We start from the raw sequence: 12,364 nt of genomic DNA on the forward strand, positions 1-12,364 counted from the left end.
CCCGCGAGCCGTAGTTTGCCCATCACAGGTTTAGGCTTTCCTCGCTTTACCAGGATAGCAGACAATGTAATTAAATCTAAGTTTCTTTTTTTCGGATACAGATTTCGTTTGACTTTCTCTCATGGCGTTATTGTCTCGTTCTAGAAATTTGACTTCCTATTGAGACACACATACTGTGTCATTATTGTTACTTTATTGGCTACGTGTCCGCACTTTCAACTAGACATCGCTGAATTATTGATTTTCTTTATTTAAATTTACATTACCACTTTCGTGTTTGTAAGGATACTCATTAAATCAGACATACTTTTGGGATATGTGAAAGGGTAGCATTAAACGCACATGTATCTGCTTATATGTATACATCACACTGCCGAAAATGCTTACTTCATCAGAGTGAGATGTGTGTGTCTGTTTCTGGGTGTTAAACCATATGAGTGTGTGTCGCGTTAAACGTGTTTATAATTTGTAGATTCTCTTTTTTTATGAGAACGCGTGTGTGTGTGTGTGTGTGAGGGTTGAGATAGATCACGTGGATAACAGCAGCACAACAAATGAATGTGTCAATGGCTTGACACGCTGTAGAAGTGGAACGTAGACACGTGCAGTACGTCTAATGAACTTACAACCTGCATCAATAATCTTTTATTCCGTTGCTTATCTGAGGGTCAGCCAGCTGGACAGGCTCAGCTCTATATCGAGGGGGGAATAGGGGGGCTCGACAAGTTTTGTTGTTCAAAAGGGAACATTGGAAAACCGTAAAACTTGTATACAATATGTTATCCTTTTTTTTATTTGGCACTCCACCACTTGGCTACGCCTTTTTCTTCCTTCCATCGTATTATGTTTGTTTCAGGGCGAGACAGCTGTAGGTCACTTACAAAGGTCGCGGGATACACATTTGAAAGCTAAAGAAAATACGCTGCCGAGGACAGATATAGACGGCGAAACGAAAATCTAAATCCACCATCGGTCATTTGTCTGCATCCAAAGTGGCAAAATATATAGGTCACAGCTGGGAAATACTGAATTACTTATTAATCTTCTGACTCAAAGACAAGCCTTATTATTATTATGTTTGCTTGTAAAATCGTTTGTAAAATGTATTACAGATTTCGGATTGTTTTTTCAGAGTTGAAGATAATTTACTTCCTAGTCCAAACCTCCCTCAGGACGACAGGGATGGGAGCGGGCAGGGTTTAAACCACAGTCCAGCGCGCAAACTGCATGACCATCATTATTATGTAACATTCTCTGCAACATTACTAAATTTAGTCACCAATTTTTAGCGGCCCCCGAAAGGGGAAAAGGCGCTATTAGTTCTGTGTGGCCTGTCTGTCCGTCCGTCCGTCCAGTTTAGATCTGAGAAACTAGAAGAGAAAATGAAAGTCGGACATATGATATTTTAGATCATTCAAAGTTCTGATGCAACGGCTACTTTTTTTTCTTTTCCGAAATTGAACCATCTAATTAAAAAAAAATTGTCTATGCAAGCAGATTTTTCATAAAAAATAATATTTTAGAACATTTAAAGTTCTAATGCCACGGCTACTCTTTCTTTTCTGAAAGCGAAAAATCTAATTTTAAATCACCTATGCAAGCAGTTTTTCCATAAAAAATACACACTTTTGCAACTATTCACTATTAATAGTAACAAACACGTAAGGCTCTTTAGTAGGGGGGATAACCATATAGCTAATCTTTAACACATTTATGCAAATAATTTTTAGATTTTTTGTCTAAAAATTATTTTTTTTACATTTCTATTGCAAAGTTAAAGTAGTTATATCACACTAACTACTACGTTTACAAAAAAAATGTTAAATTTATTTTTAAAGAGAAAATATCTATTTAATATACATATAAGTTGGACAGAATTTAAAACAACAATTAATAAGTAGTTTTTCATATTATCGTGTAAACTTTCGGGAGCACCACCACACATTCTATATACACAGTACGCTTAAGCAAAGGGAAATTATTATTATTTTTTTTTTTTGGGTTTTACGGAAATGTTCTTATCTTGAGGATTTGAATAAGAGATTGACCCTTTACAAAACAATTAGATCAATTAGATATTCATTATAAAACATCAGTTAGGTCACGTTCACATCTAACTTCACATTCACTTTCTCCTATCCTTTGGTCTGCTGGACCGCTGGGGCACCACACAAGATCTGTCAACGCTTTTTCTCCATTTTTCTCTGTCATTTGTTTTTGATAGAATTTAATTCTGACGTTCTTTCTGAAAATATTGAAACCTGCCTTTTTACCTGCCTTTTTACCTGCCTGGGTGGACCATTTCGGGGGCCGATTTTGAGTTTGTGTTTCCACACAAACTGTCTTTGTAACCTTAGAATTTTTGTTCTCTCTTTATGTTTTTCAATGACAACTAAAATATGAATGTTTCGTTTATTCTATTATTTGAACATAAAGTAGGTATTGATTGTTAATACATCTAACTGGAAATATGAAATGAAATAGAAAAACTAAACAAGTGAAAATAAAAAATTACTTTGTTAAGAACTTTGGCTATATAGAGTGAAGTGGCATCATTTATTTGGAATCAATCATGTAATAAAGTCTTAATGAATCGAACTTGAGAGACAAGTGAGTAAAATAAAAAAAAGTTGAGTCAGAATTCGAACTTTAGGCTCTAAGATAGAAGTGCGACGTATTTTGCGACTGAGCTTTTCAAGTATTTATTTATTAAAATAGAAAGTTTTATTAGTCTATTGTTGTTTACAAATGTTAAAGAACGACCTAATTCTCTACATTATTGGGATTATTTTCACAGGTCGGCCTTCGCTGATTTTGTATATTTTTCATATGAAAGATAATTAAATAATTATGACAAATTGATTAATTAATAGGTTAAAAAGTTTTATTGATTCCCTGTTGTCATCTTGATCCGAGAATGGAAAGAAGGGAGAAATATCGTGTTCAAGATTTGGATCAGACAGACAGACAGACAGACAGTCAGAGGACTTCATATAAGCTTGATACAAACAAGAAAAACAATGAATTGAAACAAAGCGAACACATTTTCTTTGATTAGCCTCTGGATTATTTATCACTTTGGATATATTTTTTGGCCTATGTATTTATATCGACTTCAAAGAGCGTCTCTCAAACTGCAAGTAAACACCTAGATCTATGAAATCCATTCCAATAATGTATTTTTGAGGCTACTAGACCAACTATCTCAAACAAATGTCGACTTAATTGATCAAATGAATACGAATTTGTATTATGTAAAAATTATTACTTCTCTTAAGAAAAAATTAATGTATAGAAATATTTTAATTACATCATGGGTTGGGGGAGGTATAATACAACCATACGCGACATGCTTTAGCATAGACATTCTCGAACTGAAGGCATGCACATGTTGCACAGGACCTTAAGGATTGTTCTTTAAATAATAAGAGATACAGTCATGCCAAAGTAAAGCGATAGACTAAGCCAAGAGTGCTTAGGGCTACACTTCAGTAAGCTTCGTCCCGCATAATAGTGTGTCGGTCTGTGTCTCTGGGAAAAGGGGGGGGGGGAGGTCTTCTAATGAAGTAAAAGGTTTAAGAGGCGTCGCCACACATGGTACACCAGCGTTTCTTAAACTGTGGGGCGCACCACGTCTTTTAAAGGGGGTGAGCGCGACAAAAGAAAGGGGAAACGAAGCCAGTAAATTTATTTTTCAATGAGGGGGGGGGGGTACTTTGAGCTTTATATTAATTATCACACCATGGTTCAATATTATTAACAAATTAAAATGACATAAAAATAAAATATATTTAGAATATTTTAAGTAAAGGATGTTGTGTCACCTTCTAAGAAGGACATTTTATAATGTATACTTCAGGAAGAAAAACATTTCACAGCGTCTCCGCTAACGGGATTCTTTGCAAATTTCACGTGACAGAATAATATAGTAAATTCTTCTGTTGTACATCTTTATGGAGACGATTATTATGCAGAAACAAAAGAAAAGGTCTGTTGGCTAATATTTATTAAACGAAATATTTCTTAGGATGTGGGGGGCCGCCACAGGTAAAAGTTACAATAAAACTGCCTGTACTCGGCTAAAATCGCGCAATAGTGAAATGGGACCTAGAATTAATCTCAAACCACTTTCAAACAAGGAAATGTTTTTAAAAAGTTAAAGCAAAGCATATAAGGGGAAGGGCCGCATAATCCCTGCCATATCTGAAGTCAACAAGGCTAACTCCCATTTTCTATATAAAACAAATTTAATGAAATACCTTAAATTGATTAGCTAATTGGTTGTTTCATGTCTAATCATGATTATGATTATGTATAATTGTGTAAAGTTTCAACTTGATCCAAGAATGGGAGGCGGGAGCAAAATGTGTACAAATTTTGTATTACACTGGGAAGTATGCGCAAAGTGAGATAATACAAGCTTTGTAAATTATATGTATGCTAGGAAACTGAATTCAGCATTTAACAGTTCAAACCTCACAACTTGCATATCTTATGCTCATTACACTGATTCTCAGCGATGTTCTGTCGGCTGCTCAACATGCAGACTATTACTTAGCTACAGATAGGGTCCAGACTACGTTGAGGGATCTCACATCGTTCTCAGATCCTCTAGCTAGGACGGGAACTGAAACAGGACCCCTACAACCCACTAACAGGAGGAGTTAAGTATTAACAGGACCCCTACAACCCACTAACAGGAGGACTAAAGCATTAACAGGACCCCTACAACCCACTAACAGGAGGAGTTAAGTATTAACAGGACCCCTACAACCCACTAACAGGAGGACTAAAGCATTAACAGGACCCCTACAACCCACTAACAGAGGACTAAATTAACAGGACCCCTACAACCCACTAACAGAGGACTAAAGCATTAACACATCTGGGCTTAGTCACAAGTAAAACAGTGCCAAATTTAAGTTTAAAGTTCTCTCACCGGTTTTCCTATAAACATCAAAAACTTTTGTGTTTTGATAATTTTTTTATGTTAAAATGCCCCCCCCCCTCAATTTGAATTTTTTAACCAAGTAAAAATATACTTTTACATGCAACTGACTGGCCTTGTTTGCACGGAGTTTCGAAAAAATGGTGTGTGTGGGGGTGGGTGGATAGAGATGATTGTCTGGTCCCTGCACTTGTTTTTAGAACTATACTAAGTAGTGACGACAGGGCTTGGGATTTGAACTCAGGCCTACCTGACATCACTAAATACATTGGCTTAGAATTATTTTTTTTCCTAGCGCAGATTAGAACACTTCAAATTTTAATTTGATTCTTCTCTCACACTTTGTCAATTTTGATTTTAAGGAGTGTCAAGCATTAGGGATAATTGCAGGAGCAGATAAGCGGCAGACGTGTAATGTTTTAATGATGTTTGCTGCTTTAAGGAAAAACGGTCATGTGACACTTAGGCACTTCACACACAAACATACACACACAGACATTACACACAAACACAAACTAATAATAGAGTCAGACAAGAATTAAAAAAAAGTATTGATAAATCTAAGATCAGTCAGATTCCAAGGATGCATAATTGGCTCAGATCCCTTTTTAATATGAGAATTTTTCACGATCAGATAAATCCAAAAAATATATGACAAGATGATTTCACAAGGAATTCTGAGATAAATCTATAATATCCATAAATCCAGAAGATGTCTCATACATGTTCAACGTCTTTACCAACTTTTTGTTTGTCAACAGATTTACAAGATATAGATCTACACGATGTGCAGCATAAACATTTATTCTATTTAAATCGTGGTTATACCTATATCTAACAAAATAATCAGTTTAAAAAGAAGCACATTTTCTTCTTCTTCTTCTTATATAATACAGACGTTACTTCAAAAAAGAAGATGATTACGTCCTACACGTCATGCATTCAGTCATGCATATTAACCAATGACTTAAATTCTGCCAAGTCACTGGTTTTCCTTGCTAGCTCAGGCAACCCATTCCATGCTCTGATAGCACTAGGAAAGAAGGAGCATTTGTACAAATTTGTCCTAGCATATGGGACGAGGAATGTGCCTTTATCTTTGTGTCTTTCAGAGTATTTTATTAAATTTTGTTTTTGTATTTGAAGATTATGGTTCAGTGTTTTATGTATATTGCTACTTTACTTTTGAGTCTTCTGTCCTGAAGGCTTTCTAAATTTAGTGATTTTACTGGTGGGTTACTCTAGTCCAGTGATGCCCAACCTAATTCGACCTGCGGGCCATTTTAATTTCTGACACTCGTGTTGCGGGCCACATGAACGAAAATGTACACATAAAAAAAATGAAATTTACCTGAATTTGAAACAATTAGATTAGAAAAACTGTGGATCTAGTACTTACATTAAGGAACTGGATATCTGAAGTGATTTTTTTTCACGCGTCAGAAAATGGCTTAATTTCTGTACTTAAAAAAGAACAACATTGTAGCTAGCTTTGACGTCGACTCATTTTCTTGTCGTTTTTTGGTAAATATTTCCAACAATCCTCCAATATCTAGGCGTAGTCTAACAATCTTTTTAATCGCGGCTCAAACCAAGAATATTTCTTTCATAATGACGTTTATATTTTGTTCTTTTTGGAAACAGCCACCTTTTTTTTTATAGATCACATATGTAGGCTAATTATCATGATCCACAAAAAAAAAGTAAGACCCGTTCTCTTTTTCTGGTAGATTCTCATTTCATAAACACACTAATGTTAAAGGTCATGGTACCAATCAATTAAAGAAAAATTAAGGGCCCTAACGTAGGTAAAGATACATAAGTCCGCTTTTTTTTTTCGATGGTGTTGTCTACACTTTGTGTCGACATTTCGGCGGGCCGGATGGAACCACATCGCGGGCCGGATCTGGCCCGAGGGCCGTATTTTGGGCATCACTGCTCTAGTCAAATGTGAATATTGGTTGACGTAATTGTATGAGATTTCTGTATGTGTTATGTTTGTTTTTATTTTAGGAACATCGCCAGAAAATAAGTATTTTCTTGATGTCAGAGCAACATATGAATAACTGTTTATATAACAATCGTTACTCTATACCATACTGATCATAAAAAAACAACAACAATTGATCCTTTAAAAGGTATGCTTGTAAAACTGTGTAAAATCTCTCACATGTTTCTGATGTTCCTTCAAAATTAAAAATAATTTCCTCCTAGCCCAAACTTCCCTCAAGACGACGCGGGATGCTATCGTGCAGGGTATGAACCCGGAACCATCGAGGCGACCGAACGACAGTCCAGAGCGCATAAAAAAATATACGATTAACCTATAATCAACTCTTGTGCTGGGGTAGGGGAGGGATATTTATGAATATTTTAATTTTTCTTTAATTTTATTTCTTTAAAGAATATTTCAAACCAAATGATTTCCTATGTTACACTCGTGTTCTATATCATCAGTAATAACACATGTAGATGTGCCTTTAAAAACATATTCGTCTCTACATAGTTTATACTGAACTAAAAGCTACACACAGCACCGTAGGAGATGGACTAATACAATTATAAAATGTCAAAACGACAAGGCTTTTAGTGGAGACTTAATTGAACTCACTCAGAAAGTCACTCAGTCTAATACAATAGTCAGGGATAATTTTATTTAAACACAACAGCAGCGCTTCTCAAACTGGAGCCGCTTACCACCTGGAGTGGATGATTCCAAAGAACCAGGCCTGATACCCAGTGTGAATTCTGGATAAGGGAATTAAGACTAGCAGACAATGTGTCTTAAGTGGTAAATGTTATTGGGAAAAAACTTGTACTTTGAAAAGTTAAGATCAACGGTAAGGGGTAATTAAAGATAAAAGATTGAGGACCGCTGCGTTAGAGGATCCTGTAGCTTGTCTCAGCAAAGACTTTTGTGTTGTTGTTTTTTTAAGCATAGTTAAAGAATTTCATGTGGTTGCCTGAGGTGTTCGGGAAAGAAAGCCTTTTATCTAAGAACAGTAGAAAGTCTAATAGCCTTACGTCATAATGTGATATAAATCCGAAGAGGGTCTTTTCTAAGAATACAGTAGTTGGCAATACAAATCGAACTGATGAGTGAAACATAATATGCTACACAGTATTCTTTCATTTTTATATGTTTTAACAATACAATATTACAATTTACACAGTATTCTTTTATTCTTATATGTTTTAACATTACAATGTACACTAAACAGCAGTTTGTGCCAGATAGAATGAAGAGAAATGTTCAATGGAGCCAATATTGGCTGCTTTCACACCAATTACCTCACTGGCAGTGTATCAATACAAATAAAAGGTCAAAGTTCAGCACTAATTATACCAATCCCTATAAATCTGCCCCGGCCATGAACACATAGAAATATAAATGAAAAAGATAATGTTTTAAAGAGATAGAGAATTAAGAAATATTGTTGTACTCATGGTATCACGCTATGTGTGACATTAGTATTGTTGGTTTTAAAAACATCTCTTTGGTTTATGAGAGTAATTATCGTAACTTCAATACGGTGCCGTGGGTGCGGGACTCATTGCTCCAAAGAATAGTAAGGAAATCGTTAGGCAAGTGCACACATCGGCTTAATACCATTGTCTATAGAGAAATGACCACATAGGTCACTCTTCCAATAAAGTCAGATCAGGAGAGACTACACACATTGTAATACTGAGAAGAGTTGAGTTTCCTTGAGGCCTCCATCCCAGATGTTTGAATACGTGGATTGGATCTAGTTCTTAACTTTTTGCTTTCGTTCATTATTTCTCGCTCTAACTTTTTTGTTCTCGTTTTCCCCCCTTGTCTCATAAGATGAAGTCACACGCCTTTCTAGTCTGTTACTGAATATATTGAAATATTTCATAGTTCTAACCAAGCACATTACAACCAAATCTAAATTCTATAATGTTAAATAATAAGTGCCATCTGTACAAAGTATAGCATCCCTGCTCAGGTATAATGCTATTTCCCTTTCACTCTAACATTCCAAATCTAACATTTCGTTGTCAATTATAAGTTTAAAAATAAAGGATACAAAGACATTTTTGAGGACGGACGGACGGACGAACAGACAGACCACACAAAAATAATTGCGGTTACTCCCCTTTCGGGGGCCGCTAAAAAGGAGTAAATCATGTACACAATTAATGTCAATTTGTAGGATTAGGGTCATTTTCTTCATTAACTTTTGAAATATATATATACTTTAAAAAAAAATAATTTGAAATGATACATTATTAATCAAGCAGAAGCCAAAACAAACTGATAATCTGTGACGATAGAAAACGAAAAGTTCAACTAACTGTTGCCGCTTTCATGTTTTAATGAGGTCATTATGGTTACTTTTCCAAATTAAACCCTATGACGCAAAACATTTTTGGACACAGCTAAAAACACTGTAATAATTTCTGGCTTTAGCCTTTTTTTTTTGCAACTTCTATTATAATAAAAAAAAAAAAAAAAAGAAACACTTGCTCTCTTAATTTTGGATATAAAAAAATATTTTATAGAAAGAAAAAGAGCATTCTCTAAAAAGTGCAAAGATTTGTTGTAAAATGTCTCTATCAAGTTAATCTTCTTTCGTGGAATCTTCTTTCAACTTTCATTTCAATGCACAAATGAGCAGGTTGTAAGTCCAGCAGTCAACAAATGTTTTCAGATTCTGTTTGTTTGACATGTTTCGGAGGTTCCTTCAGAATTGAAGATTATTACATCCTAACCTTCTCACAGGAGGGCGGGGGGAGGGGAATGCGGAGGGCATAGGTCAAACCCGGGACCCTTGAGACGACAGTTCAAAGTGTTTCAAACACGACCAGGCCCCGCCTTCCACGAAATGGTGTTTACTAACTCTCAAAAAAGAATTAAACGTTTTTTTTTAGTAGTTTTCCCAGAAGATTAGATTTTTCCTTCTATTAGAAAATTCATGTATATTTTCCTATTACGCTTTTTTTTTTTTTCGAATTAAAAATTCATAAACGAAAGTTAATTTCTTAGTAGACTATACACAATGATAAAACATCCTTAGTTAAATAAATAAATTGATAGCAATAAAGGTCAAGGAATTGATGAACTGGTCAATCGCCTGATGCACGTTTTGTTATTTAAAACCTTTGTTCTATATAATAATAATAATAATAATGTACAAGAAAGCTTCCAAGCTCTGACTTCTTCCTGCCATAATGTTTGTAAAAAGCGATACTTCAAACTGTATGAACTACTACTACTTACATTTTGGAAAGCGATTTATAGTTAATGATTGAAGACGTTGGGAGAATGATTGCAATGCAACTCAATGTACAAGTAGGGGGCGTGTTGGGTGAGTGGTCAAGCGAATCTAGAGGAAGACTGGCGCGTGTTGGGTGAGTGGTCAATCGAATCTAGATGAAGACTGGTGCGTGTTGGGTGAGTGGTCAAGCGAATCTAGATGAAGACTAAGATTTTAAGTTTCGGGATTTTTTAGGACACCTCAATTCTAAAGGGTAACAGACACTATTCTCTGAAAGTAAAGGCGGTTGGTCGTTGTGATGGCTACATGATTTCTCGTTAACAGTCGGCCATAGAAACAAATGACCGTGTCATCTGCCTTATAGATCGCAAGGTCTGCAAGTGTTTTTTACATGCAAAAGTGAAAAGATAGCATTTGACTAAGACTTAAGAAGAAAATCTTAAGACCGGCCAAATCCAGAAAGTTTCATTGCAGCCTGGGCTCAAATTACGTTGTTGCCAAACTGTCAGCTGAAAAGTCGTCAATGCTTTTCTAGACACCAGAATCTCGTATTGTAGTTCAGAAATATTCACAAATGTTCACAAAAGTGCATTTCCTACTTAGTGAAAGTTTTCATACACATCTAAGACCTAACATACCGAACACATATCTAAGACCTAACATACCGAACACATATCTAAGACCTAACATACCGAACACATATCTAAGACCTAACATACCGAAAACATATCTAAGACCTAACATACCGAACCAATATCACAGGCGATTACTCAAGCAATATCAGTGCTTTCCTTTTACTTGGATACCAAAAGAATTTAAAAAACGCAGGGTTTCTTTTATTTTCTTTATAATTGCCTTTAAAATGTAGGCAGATGTTAATCGAACCATCGGTCAATTGGATCAGTTGCTTATTCAAATCGAATTCATTCTAAAATACCTAAACAAACTTATCATACAGTCGAATCCAATTAATTGGAGAACCGATTAATCGGGCCACCTGATTACTCGGGTCGAATCCTAAAGTACCAAAACGAATCCTATTATACAATTGAATTCGGTTAAATCGAAAAAAAACTTTATTAGGACCAAAGCGATTACATCCTTATGTCCATAAATGAACCAAATTTGACTGTATTCGATTCTATGGATATTAACTAACTCTTTGCCCGCCATTAAGACAACAATCTCATAAAAAAATTTTGTAAGATGCCCCCTCCTTTTTTTTTAGCAAATAAAAAAACAACAATATTTTTGTGCTGAGATATTTGTGTGTCAGTCTGTCTGTCCTTGAGCGAGTTCTTTTGGTTTAAAAATAGACTACATGTATGCCTATTGTACGTACATATTTTATAGACTTTATCAATCAGGATGACTTGGGCATATTCTATCAACTTCTAAAACTTTTTAACAAGGTTTGAAGAACGAGATAACGTTCTGATGCTATCATTATCGTGCTTGAATTAGATGCATTGGCTAGTCCTCATCTATATTTCAAATACATACTTTATGCACATTTATAAACCATTTTTAATACACAATGAAAAAATAGTACAACAATGTTTTGTCACTAAGCGTGATCGTAATGGCTAATTAGGTCAAAACTATAATTAACGTGAACTTTCAGAAAATGGTCAAGTGGATGAGATGTGAAACTCAATACCATGAGGGTTGGGGTCGCATCTTGGGGTTTTAAAACAAAACAGTAGGGTTCAGAGTGATGTAATAGCTATATTGTTTAAATTACAAAAAAAATAAATATTTATATAGTTTTACCGTAAAAGAGAAATACAAGAATCCCAGGCTAACACTGCAATCACTTTGTCTTGAGATAACTCTGGTGTTCTTTTTTTTTTCAAAGTTGTTATTATTCCTCTGAGACTACGGACGAATGAGCTCCCCTTGCCCTACAGCGAGCGGCGATTGCTGGGTTGCTCTAATGTCCAGTATGCAGGAGAAAGAGGGGAGGAGGTGGAAGAACTATCAACTGTGTCGCCCACTTTCTCACTCAAACGTTACTCAATCAAAATATTTCATTTTCAAAATTTATAATCCAAACATTTCGGTCAAGTAATAACATTCCTACTACTTAATTTTTTCTTTGATTTGTTTTAGTTTCGACATTTATGTCCAACATTATTTTAGGAATTAAAATTATACAGCAACAAAATTTCTT

The 12,364-nt window shown here is 35.2% G+C and overlaps 1 protein-coding gene across 1 annotated transcript in view; it reads right to left on the bottom strand.

The window, feature by feature from the left end:
* Positions 1-12,100, bottom strand: part of LOC106057104 (cysteinyl leukotriene receptor 1-like) — a 133,252-nt gene extending 121,152 nt beyond the window's left edge. The window contains exon 1 of the mRNA XM_056024167.1: positions 11,965-12,100. The gene's annotated coding sequence lies outside the window, so the exon portion shown is untranslated. The remainder of the gene's footprint in view (positions 1-11,964) is intronic.
* Positions 12,101-12,364: the final 264 nt, after the last annotated feature.

This window comes from Biomphalaria glabrata, chromosome 3 (genome assembly GCF_947242115.1).
Source record: "Biomphalaria glabrata chromosome 3, xgBioGlab47.1, whole genome shotgun sequence".
NCBI lineage: Eukaryota > Metazoa > Mollusca > Gastropoda > Planorbidae > Biomphalaria > Biomphalaria glabrata.